Source organism: Podarcis cretensis (genome assembly GCF_951804945.1).
Source record: "Podarcis cretensis genome assembly, chromosome: 14".
Classification (NCBI taxonomy): domain Eukaryota; kingdom Metazoa; phylum Chordata; class Lepidosauria; order Squamata; family Lacertidae; genus Podarcis; species Podarcis cretensis.
In genome coordinates this window covers 11672781-11695584 of record NC_137183.1, presented here as the reverse complement: position 1 = coordinate 11695584, position 22804 = coordinate 11672781, and the positions used below count along the sequence as shown (strand labels likewise).

Below are 22804 nucleotides of genomic sequence, written 5' to 3'. Positions count from 1 at the left end.
TGAACACCTAACTAACATGCAAAGTTCAATGGCTGCAATGCAACTTAATTTAATCCCTACAAAGCCCTGCCACTTTGAAAGCTGCCCTTTGAAGTGAAACATACTGATCTTTTCATGGGCCTCCAACTTAAACAGATAAGTACCATGAAACACGCGAAAGATGGGAACACAGCAAGACTTGTTTTAGTTCCATAATTACGGTTGATTCTGGAGCTCGGGATGTGTTTACATTGCATTTAATGTATGTATCCGCACGTCTAGCCGAGAAGTTCAAACACTTGGGCTATTGAAAACAACTTGGAGACAGCGTGGGGAACGGCAGCCTGGGTGCGATCAGCATCAAAGGGAACTTAGCACCAAAGGCATCTGCTGGGAAAACGAAATCTGCAGGGCACCTACTTGCAAAATATAGAGCTGGTGACAGGTAGGGGGGCTTTGGAGAGCCTTGAGACTCGCCCCTTGTCAAGAGAGGCAAGCAAGGCCCGTGCTCTGGATATTCAGGCCCATCACCAGAAATGTAAGAGGCAAGGGAATCATTCCTGACCGGGCAGAATGTCAGAGCTGGTGGCCAAACCCCAAAAAAGCATCATCTAATGGTATAGATATCATTGGGTTGTTTTTGTTTTGATTATGTATTTTGTGTTTTTATCTTGTGATTTTATCTTGTGAACTGCCCTGAGACCTGCGAGTGTAGGGAGGAATAATAATAATAATAATAATAATAATAATAATAATAAACATTTTAATTTTGATAAAATCAATACAGTGGTACCTCGGGTTACATATGCTTCAGGTTACATACGGCTCAGGTTACAGACTCCGCTAACCCAGAAATAGTGCTTCAGGATGAGAACAGAAATCGTGCTCCGGCAGCATGGCGGCAGCAGGAGGCCCCATTAGCTAAAGTGGTGCTTCAGGTTTTAGGTTAAGTACAGACCTCCGGAACGAATTAGGTACTTAACTTGAGGTACCACTGTACTTGATCTCGTTATCTCAGCACCAGTCATATGCGACATCCCAGAAGTCCCGGCTTCTGATTGCATACACTCCAACATTTCTCTAATGGAAATAGGAACGTCCTATTCATTATCATTATCATTATCATTATCATTATCATTATCATTATCATTGTTATTATTTATATCCCACACATCTCACTGGGTTGCCCCAGCCACTCTGGGCAGCTTCTAACATACAGTCGTACCTTGGAAGTCGAACGGAATCCGTTCTGGAAGTCCGTTCGACTTCCAAAACGTTCGGAAACCAAAGCATGGCTTCTGGTTGGCTGCAGGAAGCTCCTGCAGCCAATCGGAAGCTGCAGAAGCCACGCCAAACATTCGGCTTCCGAAAATCGTTCGAAAACCGGAACACTCACTTCCGGGTTTTGATCATTTGGAAGCCAAGGTGATCCAAGGTAGGACTGTATATAAAAACATAATAAAAGATTAAAAAAGAAAATCAGCAGCAGTGGGTGGTAAAAGTGGTCAGATCTTCTGACTTAAGTTCACCTTAGCCTGGGGCAAGTAATTCAAAGCAGCCCCTGCATGTCCAGTGAAGGCTCAAAATCTCATCATATTTGGTCTGAGAACGATAAACAACAGCAGGCCAGCTTTGCTTATAAGACCAGGCTGCCAAGGTCTGCACCCAAAATATCAGTTAGTGGAAGGGAGTTGGCTGCAATGCCAACAAATATTTAACCAGTGCACATGACCAGGCTGTTCTTTTAGGGTAAGAATAGCTTTGTTTACCTTTAAAAGAAGACAATATGAAGTCTTGCGAAGCAAATACACAGCTGAAATGACCCCTGCCTGCAGCTGCATATTGCCTCCAAAAGGAGCCTCTTTTTTGAGCTGGTTCCCAGGTTTGTAAACATGGGGATTCCCCATGCTCATGATGCCAAATGTGTCCCACACTTCATGGGGAATAGCATGCAAGCCAGGAGCATCTTGCTATATAAATAAAAATGTAAGGTTGTCATCACGCCCCCCAGTTTGCGTGGCCACCAATAGCTGGTCATGCCAAATGCAGCATGATGAACAGCAGGCAGGCAACTGAGGAAGCCACACAGATGGCGGGTGGCCCAAGCCAGCTGTTTAATGGGGAGAAGAGGGAGGTGCTTTGCAGCAAGCTGCTCTGTGAAGTGCCACCCCCCCCCCATTAAACCTCTCTGCAGGCACTTTTAATGGAGAGCAAGGAGGGGTTTCACAGCACAGCTTAGCAAGCCACTCTGTGAAGCAACTCTCTCTCCTTTAAAAAGGGGTGGGGCTTGGGGCAAACTGTGCAGGAAGAGGCGGAGAGAGGAGGCTTAAAGAGAGGGGTAGTCAGGTGTAGAGGAAGGGCAGTTGACAAACAGAGCGAGCAGAGGTGGCAACCCCTAGTACTTGCATATGGTGGTACCTCGGGTTAAGAACTTAATTCATTCTGGAGATCCGTTCTTAACCTGAAACTGTTTTTAACCTGAGGTACTGCTTTAGCTAAAGCTATGGTTTTCCCAGTAGTGATGTATGGAAGTGAGAGCTGGACCATAAAGAAGGCTGATCGCCGAAGAATTGATGCTTTTGAATTATGGGGCTGGAGGAGACTCAAGAGTCCCATGGACTGCAAGAAGATCAAACCTCTCCATTCTTAAAGAAATCAGCCCTGAGTGCTCACTGGAAGGACAGATCCTGAAGCTGAGGCTTCAAGACTTTGGCCACCTTATGAGAAGAGAAGACTCCCTGGAAAAGACTCTGATGTTGGGAAAGATGGAGGGCAGAAGGAGAAGGGGACGACAGAGGACGAGATGGTGGGACAGTGGCTGAACTTCACTGCATGTAATGCTTTGAAGGAAAATGTAATGAAAATGATATATAGATGGTACATGACCCCAGTTAAACTTGCCAAAATATACCATTTGTCTGATAATAAATGTTGGAAATGTAAAGAACATGAAGGAACATTCTTTCACCTCTGGTGGACTTGCCCTAGAGTGAAGGCCTTCTGGGAAATGATATATAATGAGTTGAAAAAGGTATTTAAGTATACCTTCACTAAGAAACCAGAGGCCTTCCTTCTGGGCATTGTCGGCCAGAAGGTGTTAAAGAAGGACCGAACATTTTTTATGTATGCAACAACGGCAGCAAGGATACTCATCGCTAAGAGCTGGAAAACTCAAGATCTACCCACACTGGAAGAGTGGCAGATGCAGCTGATGGACTATATGCAACTGGCCGAGATGACTGGTAGAATTCGAGACCTGGGAGAAGAGAGGGTTGAAGAAGACTGGAAGAAATTCAAGATTTATTTACAAAAGTATTGTAATTTGGCAGAAGACTAAGAAGGATGCTAGATCTAAGACTAAGAAGGGTGCTACCATTGAATTAGACTTGAATTTGACGATAAGTGAGATTGAGGAAAATATAAAATTTATGGAGAATTATTAGATTAAATTAATTGAACGAGATTTAAGAATGTAAACAAGATGATAAATTGCTGGAAAAAGATTATAATGATGTAAGTGGGAGCGGGAGACGTGAGGGAGTCCAAAGAAGTTTTGAAAAAACGTGTTATGATCCATGTTATATTGTTTATCATTTTTGCATTTTGTATTTATTTAAAAAATTTCAATAAATATTTATATATAAAAAAAAGAGATGGTGGGACAGTGTTCTCGAAGCTACCAGCATGAGTTTGACCAAACTGTGGGAAGCAGTGGAAGACAGGAGTGCCTGGCGTGCTCTGGTCCATGTGGTCACGAAGAGTCGTGTCCGACTCGACGACTAAACAACAACAACAACTTTAGCTAATGGGGCCTCCCGCTGCCACCGCGCCGCCACCGCACAATTTCCGTTTTCATCCTGAAGCAAAGTTCTTAACCCGAGGTACTATTTCTGGGTTAGTGGAGTCTGTAACCTGAAGTGTCTGTAACCCGAGGTACCACTGTATCTGTGTAAGCACCCACACACATTTAGGGCAGCTTCGTCTTGGACCACTGGATATGTCAGAACTAAGAGAGGAGGAAGAGCTGAGATACGTTTGCTAGGTGAATTCACAGCTGTGGACCCTGGGCACAGGCTATTTGGGTGGATCACAGCAAAGGTCCTTGCAAGACAGCACCCTGTGGCTAACATGGGAAGCCAGATGATCCTGGAGAGCTCTGTAAGATGGCATGAAGTAGGACAGGAGTGAGGAACTTGTGGTCCTCCTGATTTTGCTGATCTTCAACTCCCATCATCCCTGACTGTTCTGGCTGGGGCTGGTGGGAGTTGGAGGTCTTTGATGTAGACCACCATTATTCATTTCCGGTCTCTGTCACCTAGCAATTAGAGATATATGGAGGCTCCACTTTCAGCTGTTGTGTCTAATAGCCATTCAGTGACACAATCTTTTAGTCTCGAATGTGCCACAAGACTCTTTGTTGTAAATCCTCAGTGAAGTTGCCATTAAAAAAAAAGATCTAAAAGAGTGACTATCACAGCATTTTGAGGAAACGAATTCCATCAGTCGGTTGCATTCTGAATGAAGAAGTGTGTTCTTTTGTCTGCCTTAAACCGACTGCCAATCAGTTTTGCTGGATGACAACTGCCAAGCGTTTTGAGAAAGACAAAATGAGAATAAGTTCTCACTCTTCATGTTCTCTGTTGAGAGCCTAGCGAAACAGTCAGACGTGTGTAATTAGGTCTTGACAGCTGCTTTTTTTTATCTTAAGGAAGAGCTGATTCAGCGGGGGGGGGGCAATTTAGAGCAAAGAAGCATTGCAGTGAGTTGGAGGGGAAGAGGGAAGAGATGCTTAACCCTTCCTGTCACTTCTTCCTAACAGTTCCATAGTGCTTTCCTCCCTGTGGAATTTCAAACATGCCACTGTCAAACAGCTTTGAGAGAGGGGGCTTTCTCCCTCTAAACTTTCCTTATTCTGCAGCTATGCTTTCTGTGCAGCCTTTATGTTTTAGCTAGGAGGCATCTGTTTCTTATGTTTGCTTACAGGCTCTAAGTACAACAAAGCTAGGCTCCATCTGCGCTAGACATTTAAAGCAGTATCATTCCCACTTTCAGCAGTTTCGTGTCCCTCAGAGAATCCTGGAAACTGTGGTTTGTTAAAGGTGCTGAGAGTTGTTTAGAAAGTCCCTTATTCCCACTTAACAGAGCTACAATTTCCTGAGTTCCCTGGGAAGAGGGATTGACTGTTGAACTGCTGTGAGAATTGTAGCTTTCTCATATAACTACCTTCGTTTTTAACAGACGTTAATGTTTTAATACATTTTCTTTCCAAAAACCAGATAGAGCCAATGATTCAGTGATTTTAAAACAAAACAAAACTGTGGCTTAAGTTCAGATTTAAGAAAATCTTTTGTTGGCTCAAGTGCCACAAAGAAGGGACACTGAAAATGATCTGATCAGGAATGGTATTGATAAGTCTGAATCAAATAAGTGCTGGAGATGTAACAAGGTTGAGGGTACGTTTTATCATATGTGGTGGACTTGTAAAAGGGTAAAAGAGTATTGGAAAATGATATTTAATGAATTGGGGAAAAAAATGTTTTAAAGTATATATTTTTCAAAAAAAACAGTCCTATTGGGGGGGGGATAATTCAGAGGAAAATTCCCAGGTGTCAAAAAAGACTATTTATGTACGCTTCTACTGCAGCCCATGTCTTACTAGCCCCAAAATGGAAAATGAGCGAGGTCCCAACCAAAGAAGAATGGCAACTTAAACTGATGGAATATGTGCAGCTTGCAGATTTAACATATAGAATAAGAGAACAAGAAGAATGCACATTTAAAGAAGACTGGAAGATGTTTACTGAATTGTGTTCATTTAAAAATGCTGGTAGCATTAAGATAAATTCAACAGTATAAATAAGTTTTGACGGATGTAATAATGAATTACTGAATGGTTTAGTTCATGTAAAATGTTAAGTTGTGGGTGAACATATCAGACGACACAGCGATTCTTCAAACAGATCTTGTTTATTCACAGGCCAGAACAGAACTGAACTGAAGGGTTCAGCCAGCCTGCTTATATAGAGCTCCACTAGAACGCAACAGTAACCATTTTCTGTAACTATCCAATCACTGAACGTCACTTTAGATCCCTTATTTGCATATGTGGACCTGAATTATCTACAGTAACCCCCTGCTGGCCCAGGGTGAGAACTTCAGTACATAACATAAAATATGCAGGGATGTATGGTATGCAAAATGAACCAAACAAAAGAAGGGAAGTGATGTTGAGCCATGTCACAAATAGCGCTTGCTTACAATTTTCTCTCCATGTGCCCACACTTTTCCTTGGTCTTTCAGCCCAAATCCAGATGGGGAGGATGGAGGTCCTGGGACTGGCAAAGGTGCCCCATATTGTCCTCACCTGTATTGCTGTATGAAACACCTGTGGCTTACTGTATTTCTAGAGAAATCCTCAGAGGATTTCTGAGATGTTTCTTTTCCTGTCCTCCCATAAAAGAAGATTACTTTGCAGAATTTTCTCAGAACATTCTCCACTTGTGTTTGGGGGAGAGGCAGCCCCTATTTCCTCAGCAGCCCCGAACGGGAATGACATCAGAGCCAGGTGTGTGTGCGTGCTGAGTTAGGCACATCTTGCTGCCTTGCGCCGACATTCCTTTCAAGCGCCTGGTCTTTGATCAGGCCTGGATGAGGTCAGAACAAATGGCAAGGTTGCAACCTGAGCAAGCAAGCTAAGCCGCCTTGCCAACTGCGCTGCACTCTGCTCCATTATCTCATCCAGACTCCAGACTGCAAGCAAGCCAAGGCCGTGTGCTTGTTCTTCCCCCTTCAGCAGATCTCCGGCCACCTTTCTCCCATAGTAATCTCCTGCTTGAACTTCGCTTCCTAGAACAAAAGACCAGGGACAGTCGAGAGGGGCTTCCCACGCTGCATTCTCAAGGACAGCGCATGATTACTCTCTGCACTTCATTCATGCAAAGAGGGAAAGAACTCTCCAGCAAAAGAAAAAAAGGAGTGAGATTGCATGAGACAAAGCATGGTGGTTTTTCTTTACCAGCAAAAGCTGTGCTAGAAATAACATTAGAGCCCTGTGATTTTAGCAGATAGCCCATTCTGGGGTCCCACTCACCACAGTTATTTATTTACTTAAGGTAAAGGGACCCCTGACTATTAGGTCCAGTCGTGACCGACTCTGGGGTTGCGGCACTCATCTCGCTTTATTGGCAGAGGGAGCCGGCGTACAGCTTCCGGGTCATGTGGCCAGCATGACTAAGCCGCTTCTGGCGAACCAGAGCAGTGCACGGAAACGCTGTTTAACTTCCCGCCGGAACGGTACCTATTGATCTACTTGCACTTTGACGTGCTTTCAAACTGCTAGGTTGGCAGGAGCAGGGACCGAGCAACGGGAGCTCACCCCGTCGCGGGGATTCGAACCGCCGACCTTCTGATTGGCAAGTCCTAGGCTCTGTGGTTTAACCCACAGCGCCACCAGCGTCCCTCCTTATTTACTTACTTGGTGCTTTTTTCTTTTCAAAAAAATGTTTAGGGGTACTCTCAAGGAAATCACCATTTTATAGTTCAAATCGGGGGAAATAAATACAGTAAATGGACAAAAGTAAAAGATTCACAAACTGTTTAGGGGTATGTGTATCCCTGCGTACCCCCAGGGGGGAAAATCACTCTGCTTACAGATTTATAAACCACTTTATCCCCCTCAAAGGTGCTGAAGATAAGATATGAAGAAAGGCAGACTCAGTAAACAGAAAGCAATAAAAACCTTTTCTACACTTGTACTGTTAATATTCCAGCCAGCATTCACTCATGCTGCAAGCTAATTTCCATCACCTAGGAGGAAGAATCACGTGAACTCAGCCACCGGTTTGAAATTCACGGCATGTAATGCCTTGAAAGAAAATGTTATGAAAATCATATATAGGTGGTACATGACCCCAGTCAAGCTTGCAAAAATATACCATTTGTCTGATAATAAATGTTGGAAATGTAAAGAAACTGAAGGAACGTTCTTTCACCTCTGGTGGACCTGCCCTAGAGTTAAGGCTTTCTGGGAAATGATATATAACGAGTTGAAAAAGGTATTTAAGTATACCTTCCCTAAGAAACCAGAGGCCTTTCTTTTGGGCATTGTCGGCCTGAGGGTGTTAAAGAAGGACCGAACATTTTTTATGTATGCAACAACAGCAGCAAGGATACTTGTCGCTAAGCACTGGAAAACCCAAGATTTGCCCACAGTGGAAGAATGGCAGATGCAACTGATAGACTATATGGAGCTAGCAGAAATGACTGGCCGAATCCGAGACCTGGGAGAAGAGGCTGTGGAGGAGGACTGGAAGAAATTTAAGGATTATTTACAAAAATATTGTAAATTGTATGAATGTTAAGAAAGATGTAAGATTATCAACAATAAGGCACCAATAAGTTAGTTAAAAGGAATATGAAGATAAATGAAGATATAAGAAAAGATAAATTTTGGATAAATATGATGTTAAAATTAAGCTTTTAAGGTTTGGGTTAAATTATCTAAAATTAGGGATACAATATTGGAAAATTACAATATAAGAATTGAAACAGGGTGATAAATTGCTGGGTAAAGCTCGAAAATTTGGAACGCAGGAACGAGAGATGTGAGGAAGTCCAAAGAAGTGAAAATGTGAATACTGAAAAATTATATGTTATATTTGTTTGTTTTTTCTATTGTATTAAGAAAATTTTTAATAAAATGTTTATAAAAAAAAAAAGAATCATGTGAACTCAGGACTGGATTGCATGCTACATTAAATGAATAGTTTGACAGTGCATGATTTTTTAAAAAAAATTAAAGGGAGAGGGAAGGAGAATAAAAGTTTTGGGTCTTTTTAAAACCCTTTATCCATTCATCACACACACACACACACATTTTTAAACAAGATTGATATACCGCTTGGTTATAAAAACAGAACAAAATACTTTATCACTACTAAATTATTCAGAATTCTATGGCAGGGTAAGTTGTCACCTGCTCTATGGGAGTGGAACATAGCATATATTGGTGAACAAGAATACTAATTAATGCCCAAAGCAGGAAATGACGTCATTTGCAATGTGCACGTCATTAGGAGATTTAAAGGCAACCCGTTTATCTTGGGACAGTGGGGAAAGACAACTTGCACACACAGAGTGGCATCTACATCTTGTCACTTAACCACTGTCTCTAGGGATCGCTGTCGCCAGTGAGGAATGGTGACTGGCTCTTGACATATGTGCAAAACACATTCTTCGGGAAGGTCTGTTTAAAATGCACTGGATTTGAAATAATAATGATAATCTCTTCACAGTTTGCACCCTGACAATTCCCAAGGACCTGTGTGCTTGCACTGGTGATACATACTCTGCCTGGAAGGATGCAGAGGAGATTAGCACAGCCCAAAGATGACACTGGCATTCAAGAAGCATTCCATATGGGGGGTGGGAGAGATGATCGCTCAGTGATACAGCACATGCTTCATTAGGGGGAAGGTTATGGGCTCAAATCCCGGATATGGCTGGTTAAAAGGGTCAGATGACAGGGAGGATCCCTCTCTGCCTAAGATCCCGGAAACCAGTTGGCAGTCAGAGCAGACAATGGATAAATAGTCTGACCTGGTATATGATTGCTTCCTAACATAAGGGTAAGTGCCAAAACTTGCAGCAGAGATCCATGCTTCAAGAGCTTGCTGTCAAATCCACTTAAAGACCTCCCACCAGGGATCGAATCATTTCAGGAGCATGGACGTCAGGCAGGCCTAACTAAGTCTGAAGCCCTATATGTAAATGTCAGTCCCAAAATTCAAAATAGGATTAGGTTGGTTCCCAAAACACAAACATTTGCCATAAATTCATCGAGCATCTGGTGGTCTCTTTACTGAAGAATTTGTGCAAGCTCCAAAGTTGAATTACACTCTGCTTATACAAAAAAAAATTAAAAGAGAACTCCCTCACTGGGCCATGTGGCAATTGTTGCCACACATCTCTTCCATGAATTCGGGATGCAAGGAAGTAGCCATTTCTGCCCTGCCCTGTGTTTTCTGCAAGCAGCACTGCTTCTGTTATACTACAGTTCAGTTTCCACTATCCATCATGGCTAAAACTAACGTAAATCATCATGCAATGGATTACATAATTAACTTCAATGCATTTCAATGAAAAATGTCAATAAGAATGCAGAAAATAACACAATAATTTATGTGACATTCACAGGCTGAAGAAACAATGGTAGCAAATGCCACTTGTATTTGTTTGCATGATTTCCTGACCTTGGGCAAGCATGGTGACGATCCTATTTCCATTTCCAGTTGAATTCTACAAAACCCTAGCTGTCTCCCCAAATTATGACACTTGGTTCAGGTTTTATATGTTCGTTTAGATACTCAAGTTGTTAGAGGTTGACTGAGTTCCCTTGGTAAGTTTGTCTTTCAGCACAAACAGACTAAGAGCCTGTTTGCTTTATTTTAAAAAAAATCTGCAGCCTGCTCCATGCCTCCTAAGTAGTCAGCTTCCTCTCAGGTGTGCTTGAAGATGCTGCTGAAATCAGATTCAACCACCGATGGAGTTGGCTTCAAGTGTTGGTGTTAGTGTTGGTGGAGAGATTCCATCTTGTCCTTTGCTTGAGCCAGCAAAATAGGCCCGAGTAGCACCATTCCCAAAGATTGTTCTCTGAAGAAGCAAAGATCTGTGTCAGGACATTTTCAGCCTCCTCAAGCGAGTTCCAAAGATGCCTTGTGGGGGTGAGGGAGGAGAAGCCTCAGCCACATCAACATCCTCCCTTTAAAGCAGTATGGTTTCTCCCAAAGCATCCTGGGAGCTGTAGTTTGTTAAGGGTGTTGAGAGTTGTTAGGAGACCCCTATTTCCCCTCACAGAGCTACAATTTGCAGAGCTCCCCGAAGAGAAGGATTGATTGTTGAACCACTCCAGGAACTGTACCTCCCTGAAAAGAATAGGGGTCTCCTAACAACTCTCAGAAGAGACGTGGGTGGTGCTGTGGGTTAAACCACAAAGCCTAGGACTTGCTGATCAGAAGGTCGGCAGTTTGAATCCCCGTGATGGGGTGAGCTCTCGTTGCTCGGTCCCTGCTCCTGCCCACCTAGCAGTTTGAAAGCACATCAAAAGTGCAAGTAGATAAATAGGTACCGCTCCGGCAGGAAGGTAAACGGCGTTTCCGTGTGCTGCTCCAGTTTGCCAGAAGCTGCTTAGTCATGCTGGCCACATGACCCAGAAGCTGTATGCCGGCTCCCACGGCCAATAAAGTGAGATGAGCACCGCAACCCCGGAGTCGGCCACAACTGGACCTAATGGACAACTCTCAGCATCTTCAGTAAACTACATTTCTCAGGATTCTTTGGGGGAGACTGTGGCTATTAAAGTGACATAATAGTGCCTTAAATGTAATAAGGTAAAAAAGAAAAAGGTAAAGGACCCCTGGATGGTTAAGTCCAGTCAAAGGTAACTATGGGGTTGCGGCACTCATCTCAGTTTCAGGCCAAAGGAGCCGGCGTTTGTCCACAGACAGCTTTCCAGGTCATGTGGCCAGCAGGACTAACCTGCTTCTGGTGCAACAGGACACCATGACAGAAACCAGAGTGCATGGAAATGCCATTTACCTTCCCACCGCAGCGGTACCTATTTATCTACTTGCACTGGTGTGCTTTCAAACTGCTAGGATGGCAGGAGCTGGGACAGAGCAACGGGAGTTGACCCCATCACAGGGATTCGAACCGCTGACCTTCTGATCGGCAAGCCCAAGAGGCTCCGTGGTTTAGACCACAGCGCCACCCGTGTCCCATCCCACTTTTCCTTAGGATGTCCCTATTTTCATTGGATAAATGTTGGAGGGTATGGAGTTACCCGACCCCTGAGCCATCTGAAGGCAATTCTGTACAGGGAAGGGGTTTTTTAATCTTTAATGTTTTTATATACAGTTTAGACCAAAGCACCACTTGCGTCCCTTGTCTTAAATGTAATGTGCAGGTGTGGCCCATATGAATTTTTAAAAACTATTTCAAATTCTAATGCAGACCCTTTCTAATTCATATCTCACCATCCTTATTTACAGAAACACTTCAATTACTCCCAATTAATAATATGTGAATATAATATGTGTGTTATTAGAGAATGCCATTCGCTGGGGTTGGCAGAGATGACTGAAGTGTAGTAATTCAAAGGCCAACATTTTACAGAGCGTGCAGAAGCTAAAAACAGCACACGGAGGCATCAGGTCACCATGGGTGTCCCAACCAAACGAGTGTTTTTCATTTCCATCATCGTGCTAATGCAACTCAGGGCTTAAATGTCATTTTGAAAGGCCAGAGGCTACAATATGACGCTGACCCACTTTATCTTGGTTCTTCATTGGGCCCGATGCCGACCTTTTCTGTTCACCTGTTCAATACAACAACAAAAAGGAATAGACAAAGGAGACCAACTCTGCAAACCAGCTAGCTGTTGCTGAAGAACCAAAAGAGCAAATGTGAATTTGCTTGTTTGGGTCACATCCTCATGCATCTGGTTAAAGCAGAATTGAATGGGAACTCTTCACAGCCCACCACACTGTGGCTGCCAGTATTGAACAATGCTTGGCAACTGGATTGGCAGACGATCTGTGTGACAATAATTTAAGCGGGTACCTAGGATATCCAAAGGACTAGATTTGTGTCTATATTTAGACTTGTTAAATCCGCCAGTTGTCTTCCTTTCCATCCAGATCTCCCCACGGGGATTCCTGCTGGTATGGGGAGGGGACTATTAATGAGTCAGATGCCTTCATAATGGGGATTTGAAAACCTCCTCTCAACTCAAAAGACCCCCAGTAGAAAACTATCGGGGAGCCAAGGGACCCCAACCCCCTAGAGCTGATGTCTGTGGGTGGGTTCCCCTTTCTCAACTGTCAGGTTAGTTAGGAAGTCAAAAGGTCAAAGCTGTGCGAAACAATGCACACTTTCCACTAATTTATACATTTTTGTACATATTAGTTTGTTGGAGAACGCAATTGCAAAATTCGGAGAAGGACAAACTTCAAAGGCTCACTGTGTCCACGTATTGATTGGAGACGTACGGAACAGGTCTTTTCACATTAAAAGGCAAACAAAATTAAATTTATCCTCCATCCCTAGGGAGGCGTGGGGGGTGAGACCTCTCAGCCATTGTGCCCCTGCCTTGCCAACAAGTAAGTTGGAAAGGAAGGGCACCCAAGCCCAACGAATTGAGCCTAGGCTGAGATCCTGGAGCTGAGCTTTCCTTGTATTGGGATTAGGCTTTTCTAGCTGGAGGGGTTGAATTTTTGTGCACCTCCAAATCCAGTTTCACCCTCCTCATCAGAACTTTAAAGCAGTTCAACATATCAATCAATCACATGCCAGTCTCCTCTCCAAGCTATTGAACAGGCCTTCTTGTCCTGGAGATGCTGTTAACGTTCTTGTGCAGCCAGTGCTGGAATTGTTCTTCCAACTTTAATTAACAGTGTGATCGTTTAATTAATTGTCACTGTTCATTCTTATCTTATTGGCTATGGCTTAGAGGCGCACAGCACCATTACTAACCCTTAGAACAGGCTTCCTTAACCTCGGCCCTCCAGATGTTTTTGGCCTGCAACTCCCATGATCCCTAGCTAGCAAGACCAGTGATCATGGATGATGGGAATTGTATCCTCAAAACATCTCGAGGGCTGAGGTTGAGGGAGCCTGCCTTAGAAGAAGTAAAAATAAGAAGCTAAGCGCTATTGAAAAATATATTCGCTACCTTGGTGGGTATTTTCTTGCTCATTCAGGGTTTTATTTATATGCTCTGCTTCTACTTCATATCATAAAATAGAATAAACAAGGCACAAGTTGATTCCTGTGTTTTAATTCAACTGCCACGCTACTGTTCAAATACATTGGTTAAGGAAATTAATGAACAAGTTTCCCTCTAATATTGACATAGCTCTCTGTACTTACGTCTGAAGTCACAAGCCCTACGATATCACGAACAAGGAATTACTCCAGGGCAAAGCCTTTTGAAAATGCAGTGTGTGGGTATATGACTCATCAGGCTTATTGCCCTCTGAGGGAACGAAACATGGGGTCAGCACACTTTTATTGCAACTTCAGTCGGATCATATTCTGTCAGCAGCTTGGTGTGAGCTGAACAGTTTGTTGGGTTCGAGGTGAAAGAAGCAATCCCATGACTGCTCACTTGTAACCAAAACAGCATCTCAGCTCAGAAACTGGACTGCTTCCATAGTGGGGGCTCCTAGCACTACCCAGCCAGAATGTTGTTAGGGGGTCTGAATTCTGGGTCTTTTGCACAGACTTCCAGATCTCTTGCTCCTTCCCCGCCCCCTTTGCTTAATCATCTTGTCATACTTTCATTCAGTTTCAGATACCAAGGCTCTGACCGCTTCCACACTATCCATTTAAATCACTGTGACACCACTATAGCAGTCGTGGCTTCCCCCAATGAATCCTGGGAAGTGTAGTTTATTACAGCTGCTGAGAATAGTTCAGAAAGCCTTCTTTCTTCCACAGAGCTGCAGTTCTCAAAATGGTTACCAACCAATTCCTCTTCCCAGGGAAAATGCCAACCCCCAAGCTGCTGCCACCCCCCTGAAGACGACTCTTACCCCTTCCCCAACAAAAAACCCATTGCACCCCACTGTAGCCAACTTCCCCCATCGCTGACTCCTCCGCTGTTGCTGCCACAGATAATGGATCCTCCACCACTCCCCGCTCTCTGATGACAATTATTATTTAAAAGTGGGGATGAGAAGGAGTCTGAAAAGGAGGCATTTTGCAATAGGTGTTGGCGGATAAGGTGTAGCAGTGGGGGGTCCTTGTTTGGCCCCATGTCAGTTATTTTACAAGGTCCCTCCCTCAAGGTTCAACCTTTTTAAGCATCAATATGAAGCCATTAGGAGCGTTCATCCAGAAATTTGGGGGAAAGGGGTAATCAAAAGTGACCCTCTGCTCATCTACACCAGGTGAAGCTGTGTAGGTGTGGAATCATTATGTGGAAGCTGGATGAGGGCCAATAACCTGAATCCTGACAAGGCGTTGTAGGATGGTAGCTTCAAAGAGAGGGAAGTAAAAGGATAGCTGGTGGACTTCCCCAAATAGTCCGAAAATCAGTGGTCTGTTAGGGGGATTCTATATGCAATATTCTGGAAGCAAAATGAAATTCCCCGTTTGAGAGAACAGTATATCAAATTGTGGGAAAATGGCCGTTCTGAGTAAAATCACTGGGGTTTTTTGGTTCAATGGGGCCTCCTGCTGCTGCCGCGCTGCCAGAGCACGATTTCTGTTCTCATCCTGAAGCAAAGTTCTTAACCCGAGGTCCTATTTCTGGGTTAGTGGAGTCTGTAACCTGAAGCGTATGTAACCTGAAGTGTATGTAACCCGAGGTACCACTGTAGTAAGAAAGTGGGTGTTCATTATAAACCTCCCTGAATCTTATGAGATGTGATTCTGATTTCTTTTAAGGTATATATTTTCTTATTCTACTTAGGAACATAAGAAGAGGCTGCTGGATCAGGCCAACCAGATGCCTGTGGCTAACTTACAGTCAGGACCTACAAACAAGAGCACTCTCTCCTCCTGTGGTTCCCAGCCACTGACATCCAGAAACATAGTAAAAGGTACAGGTAAAGGACCCCTGGATGGTTAAGTCCAGTCAAAGGTGACTATGGGCACTCGTCTCACTTTCAGGCTGAAGGAGCCGCCGTTTGTCCACAGACAGCTTTCCGGGTCATGTGGCCAGCAGGACTAAACCGCTTCTGGCGCAACGGAACACCATGACGGAATCCAGAGTGCATGGAAACGCCATTTACCTTCCTGCCGCAGCAGTACCTATTTATCTATTTGTACTGGTGTGTTTTCAAACTGCTAGGTTGGCAGGGGCTGGGACAGAGCAACACAAGCTCATTCCATCATGGGGATTCGAACCGCCGACCTTCGAACCAAGAGACTCTGTGGTTTAGACCACAGTGCCACCCACGTCCCTAGAAGCATAGTGCTTCTGACTGAAGGCAGAGCACAGTCATCATGGCTAGTAGCCATTGATGGCCTCCTTCTCCTCCATGAATCTTGCCTCCTATTTCCACCTTTTCCCCTTTCTTTTTAATTTTTAATTTTTAAAAATAATAATTGAGTGCTAGTTCATGCCTCCTGTATTAGTCAGTGACTCTTGAGCACGCACACTGATATCATTACTATTTAAAAATCAAAACATGTTATCATCATCAATACCCTTAATAAGGTAAAGGTAAAGGTACCCCTGCCCGTACGGGCCAGTCGTGTCCGACTCTGGGGTTGCGTGCTCATCTCGCTTAAGAGGCCAGGAGCCGGCGCCATCCGAAGACACTTCCGGGTCACATGGCCAGCGTGACGAAGCTGCTCTGGCGAGCCAGCATCAGCGCAGCGCACGGAAACGCCATTACCTTCCCGCTATAAAGCGGTACCTATTTATCTACTTGCACTTAGGGGTGCTTTCGAACTGCTAGGTGGGCAGGAGCTGGGACCGAAAGACGGGAGCTCACCCCGCCGCGGGGATTCGAACCACCGACCATACGATCGGCAAGTCCTAGGCACTGAGGTTTTACCCACAGCGCCACCCGCATCCCTTTAATAATAAATAAACCATAGTAAATTGTAAGATATACGCAAATACTTTGCAGCACCTTCCTATTTACTATGATGTAATTGTTGTGAAGGATACAGATGATAATGCATATTTTATTTCAAAATGACAATTAAAAATGCAATCTGTCAGGGCCATTGAAAATGCCCCGAGTAATATCTGTTTGAAGTAACATCCATGATTTAAAACAAAAGCTGGAAGCAGAAGTGAAAAGAGATTATGTAACTTTGCTGTACTATAAAACTTCTAGAAACATGCATTTCAATAACAGGCTGGTTAACCAACATTGCTTTGTGAAATTCCCTGCTCTCTCACCTCTGGGTCCTAGGGGTTGCCACCTTTAATAACAGGAAGTGAGGAAATCTTGACTTCCCTTTTTTAGGAAGACCCCAAAATTGTTGAGCTTTTTTAAGGAAAAACCAAAAATTCCAAATTCCAAAAAAGAGAAGATTTTTTTGATTGACAAAGCACCACATTTCGGAAATTCCCCCAGCATCATTTGCACCTTTGAAATCCTAGTAACGTCTGAGGACATCCAGACATATGGCAGCCCTTCATTAATTGGTCATATCCACTCTTACTTGGGAGTAAGCCCCCAGCGCTTTCTACATCTTAATCCCAGCTAAACCAACAATGTACGCTTACCTCACTCAAGCTGAACTGCGTGCATTCTGCTGTGGAAACTTTGTTCCCACAGTTGCTGGAATGTTTCGAATGCAGTTTCAGAAGAATTTAGATCAGGAATGTAAAACCTTTGGTGCTCCAAATGCTGGTGGACTCTACCTCTTATCCCTGACCACTAGCCATGCTGGCTGAGGTTGCAGACCCTTCAAGCGTCCCAGGGACAGTCCCAGATTTATGGAAGCCATCCTGGTTTCTGATCTGATCCTAGGATGTCCTGCTATTTCTTAGTACAGCCCTATTTCATCAGAAAAACGTTGGAGAGTATGGTAGGACAACCCTATTTTCACTGGTGAACTGTCAGAAGGTGTGGAGTTATGCGACCCCCAAGCCAAGGAGATAAGTTACTATACATCCTTTAGAAAACATCTGAAGGCAGCCCTATATAGCGAAGTTTTTAATGTTTAATGTTTTATTATGTTTTTATATATGTTTGACGCGGGTGGCACTGTGAGTTAAACCACAGAGCCTAGGACTTGCCAATCAGAAGGTCGGCGGTTCGAATCCCCGCGATGGGGTGAGCTCCCGTTGCTCGGTCCCTGCTCCTGCCAACATAGCAGTTCGAAAGCATGTCAAAGTGCAAGTAGATAAATAGGTACTTACGGTACCTATTACTCCAGTGGGAAGGCAAACAGCATTTCTGTGCGCTGCTCTGGTTCACCAGAAGCAGCTTAGTCATGCTGACCACATGATCCAGAAGCTGTACGCCGGCTCCCTTGGCCAATAAAGCGAGATGAGCGCCACAACCCCAGAGTTGGTCACGACTGGACCCTTTACCGTTACTATGTATGTTGGAAGCCTCCCAGAGTGGTTGGGGGCAACCCAGTCATATGAGTTGGGTATAGATAATAAAATTAGTATTAGCATTAGTACTATGGAATAGGATGTCCCTATTTTCGTTGAAGAAATGTTGGAAGGTATGAGGTTGTTGCAGCTGGAATCCAACGCCACCAGATTCTCCATCCCTGGTTCATATCTTTAGAATTTTCATCTATAACTGAGCATGAAATTGTCAATCAACGCCAGTTAATGTGACAAGGCCCTGATGGTCGTTCTGCTTTAATCTGATGCGTTTTCACATGGCAATTGAAACCAAGTTCACAGTATAACTTCTCGGCTGACATTATATGGTAGCCCAGAGAGAAAAAATACACCTTAACTTTGAAATAGGAGCTGGTATTAAAAATAACCCCTCATTGGTTGTAAACAGAGAACCCAACTAAGAAAGCTTTTAATGTTTTCTGCCAGACCTCTAGGCAGTGTTTGGTTACAAGAACATAACATTGCTACATCTCGGGGAAATTTTCTGTTTCAGCAAGAAGGTCGCTTAAAAAAAACCCCTGATGTGCAAAAAAAAAAAAGAATCTTAATGCTAGAAAAATAACGTCATATATTTAGTCAGAGTCACAAGACACACACAAAAAGCAGATAATAGGAAGTGGCCAAAATTCCTCAAGACGAAGAACTTTGGCAGAACTAATTTCTGAACGGGCTGCTCAGAGTGTTGCTTTCTTCTTAAAAATCAACCTCTTCCTTTCCTCTCTTCAGTGTATTATACTCCAAAGCAAGAAGAATCCGCAAAAGGGGCTTCATCTGTGAAGAGGAAGGTGCTTACTCTGTCAAAGAAATTCTGGTCAATTAATGACAATATTTGGATGCCCATCAATACCAAGCCTGGCTTAGGACTGGGCAGCACCAAGAACCACTTACCATCTCAACAAGAGCTCACCCAGACAGCTCTGACAGGAGGAACTGGTCTGTTTTGGGTTCTAGTTTTCTGTTGGGCTCCAGTTTTCTGTCAAAGAGCTCACAGTGTAGCTCAGGGGTGGAGAACTGAATGTGGACCCCCAGGTCTCTGTATGTGGCCCTCGGGACTTTCCTCAGCTAAAGCCCAATTCCCAGGTCAAACCCTTTCTTTCCAACTCCATCCCTCACCACCCAGGCTCTGAGACCTCCTTCGTGGATTTAGCATGGTTGGAAAGTGTCCTTGAACTGTGACCAGGTGAAATGAGAAACTTCTGGCCTCTCCATGACTGGCATGTACAAAGGTCTATCTGTTGCTCCACCCACCATTGTCTCCACCCACCACATGCATATGGACCCCAGATTGTTTCCTCTGAGGCAATGCTATCTTCAGGCTGAAAATATTTCTCCGCCCTTGGTGCAGCAAGTTTACACATTGAGAACAAGCATAAAATAATAGATTTGTTGGCTCGGGCCAAAGGTCATTCTTGTGGCCTCATGTCCACTTCCCACAATGCCACCTTTGTTTAACCAGTATAAATGTGTTGCGTTAAACAAGAAGACTTGAAGGCAACACCCCAGCAACTGCTGCTGCAGTCTCCAGCCTCTCTGGGGCCTGTGGGCACACATGGAATTAGGAGAAACTGTTGCGAGTGCCAGTCATAAGACGAGTGCTGCAGGGCATAGAAAAGAAAGACTGTTAAAATAGTGTGGTACCATTAAATCACAGAGCACATCTTTCTCCATGGCCTGAGCAGGCAGTGCCACAGATCCAATGTTGGTACCACCACGGCACAAAACGTAGACCCTTGGAAGAAATCCCCGTGATTTTTACAAAGGCATCTCCCACAAACCACAAACAAATTAAACCCACACTGCTGTCCATGGATTGTATTATAAGAGTCACCAGTGATATTATTAGACTGCATCCTAAGAACTGCCACAGCGCTGTGCATCATTTTCTGTTCCACCCTGTATTCTTCACATGCAGCGCTATTTCTGTTCTGCTTCTGTCTGTCTCCTGCCGAAAGCTACATTGTTCACCTTGCTGTCCCTGCGATGGAATTACATAACTTCTGTAAGTTACGTTGCCATTATGTTGTCCCAGTCAAAGGAAACACAATGCAAACGTAGGGAGGGGGAATTATGTATCATTTGCAGATTTGCAACAACAACATTGAATACCAGTTGCTTGGTTTCCATTCCAGACTAAGAACAAATAAATGAACATCAACAATTTCTCCAACCTCCCTAATTCTCATGTATCTTCATTGATTTTACATGGAGTGAGGTCTTCATCTCCTTCATCTCCAGCAGCCCCATGCCTTGAACCAGCCCTGCTGCCAAAGCGCCACAGACAGTGGGGCATCTTCAAGCCACACCCTTAGTTCACATGGGGCCTCTTAGACTTCACTGTCAGTCTACATCAATGGAGAACGCATGCGAAACACACCCAACAATCACCTATGATTACATGTTGAAGAATTAGATGATTTAACTTTCAGGGAAATACATCTGCCATGACTGATCTGGAAGGTCATCAAGGAATCCTCAGAGGCATCTTCTGAGAAATCTCAGTTTTCTGGAACATAGTATGAAAAATTACAACAAAGCTTTGGAACTGTGGTTTGATGAGGATGCTTAGAATTCTCTGACAGGGAGCCCTTGCAGAACTACAATTCCCACAATTCTGGAGTGAGAGGTAAGGACTGTTAGGCAAGTTTAAATCCATATCAGGTCATTGGGGACTAGAACCGTCAACTGCCTCTTGTGGTGAACCACCGGAGCTGTAACTTGGAGCGTTTCCTCAGTGAATTTGCTCTCCCCGCCACCCCCAAAACCTGCCCCACAAGATTGTTGCGAAGATAAAAAGCAGGGAAGGGGAATCACCTGGAGCTCTTCAGAAGAAAAGTGAGAGAGTGTGTAACTAATAATAAAATATGGTTGCACGTCACCTCAGTCTCTGAACAGTGTCATATTCCAGAAGTTCCAGGCGTACTTACTCGGGATCTGTGTTTCCTTTTTCTATTTTGTATTTTTTTTTTCTCTGTTGACATCTACTTTGTAACCCATTTATTTTTCTAAAATCTTAATAAATATATTATAAAAAAAGAAAGAAAATGAGGCACAGAAGAGACTGTGGTGTTATTACCATATAGGGTTTATTTACACCTATATACAACCTGAGCCCATGATGGAAGGACTCCCAGCAGTATAGCCCCAGAGGTTCTTGTTCTCTCATAGCCACAGGAGACCAGGAATCAGTCAGACAACAGCCCTTTTGCATTTCCTCTTTCTGCAGCTCGCTACCTTACTACCGTGTTGCGTTCCTGCAAATGTCAAAGCTAAAACTCTGACATTGTCTTCTAACTATCTCAGAGCTCAGGGACGGGAGTGTCCCTCTCAAGAGCTCATCACCTTGCTTTGTTAGGTTAACAACTCATACTAGGTGGTCTTTATCAGGCTGGCCTGGCAATTCCAGCAATGGAAACCCAGTTGGATCTAGGGTTTAAGGGACTTTGATTAAATTCTAACCCTTTACTTGATTCCAGGAATTTGTGGTAGTCTGCCCCCCGACAGACAAAGAAGAAGAAGAAGAAGAAGAAGAAGAATTTTTTATTTATACTCTGCCCATCTGATTGGGTTTCCCGAGACACTCTGGGCAGCTCCCAACAGAATATTAAAAACATGATAAAACATCAAACAGTAAACATTTCCCAATACAAGGTTGCCTTCAGATGTCTTCTAAAAGTCAAATAGTTGTTTATTTCCTTGACATCTGATGGGAGGGTGTTCCACAGGGCGGGCACCACCACTGAGAAGGCCCTCTGCCTGGTTCCCTGTAACTTCGCTTCTTGCAGTGAGGGAACCACCAGAAGGCCCTCAGAGCTGGCCCTCAGTGTCTGGGCTGAACGACAGAGGTGGAGACGCTCCTTCAGGTACACTGGACTGAGGCTGTTTAGGGCTTTAAAGGTCAGCACCAACACTCTGAACACTGAACAATATAGTGACTGTCCACCATTCAGAACTGGTGCCTCCCACATCGGTTAGGCTGTGTTAGCAGCACCAAAGTGACCTCCCTGAGATGGAAGCCTGGGCTGTGTGTCTGGAGGTCTCAGTCGACAAGACCCCCCCTCTTGGCCTCACTGATGTGCTCCCCCCCCAAAAAAAAGCGCAGAGCAATACCTTTCGCACCAGCTTGGCTGCAGGAGTTGCTGGACGGAGGCATGCAAGGTGCCATCCAACTGCCTTAGGGACTCCGTTCCGAATTTGTGTAGGGTTTACTGCAAGCAGCAAGCATGGAACCAGCACACATGCTGTGTAGATCATGCAGCTGGCTTCGTGTGTGCTCCTGGAGATAAAATTACCCTGACTGCTATTGATCTGGGAGTGTTGAAAGCTCAAGCCAATTCAGTCATCCCATTTCTGCAAATGAATTCTCTTCCTGTGAATACTAACCACCACCCCAACACACACACACACACACACACACACACACAGCCTCAACAACAATCCAATAAAACCTCATTTGCCCTGGGCCACCATTAGCTACCACTCTCTCTTCTTAAAACAAGCACATGTCATGCCCTTAAGGCGTAACCACAGGTCAAGTGCAATCACTGTTGACCATATTCCCGTTCAGAGTGCTCCTAACCAGCTCGTCGTTCTCTTTCCTTTTCTTCTCACAATATTTACCAGCAAGGCTTTTCCGTGAAGAAAACAAGAACGGCACGTGCGGAACTTCATATTTCAAAGCTGAATCAATCCTTTTGGGCAGCGGAAAATGGGCAAGCAGGT

General features: G+C 44.2%; 1 long non-coding RNA gene across 1 annotated transcript; it reads right to left on the bottom strand.

The window, feature by feature from the left end:
* Nucleotides 1-18885: 18885 nt before the first annotated feature.
* Nucleotides 18886-22292, bottom strand: LOC307203036. The gene is made up of 3 exons (XR_013833090.1): nucleotides 22193-22292; nucleotides 20460-20588; nucleotides 18886-20050 (listed from the first exon to the last, which is right to left on the bottom strand). It is a non-coding gene; the product is annotated as an uncharacterized lncRNA (long non-coding RNA).
* Between the last annotated feature and the right edge of the window lie 512 nt (nucleotides 22293-22804).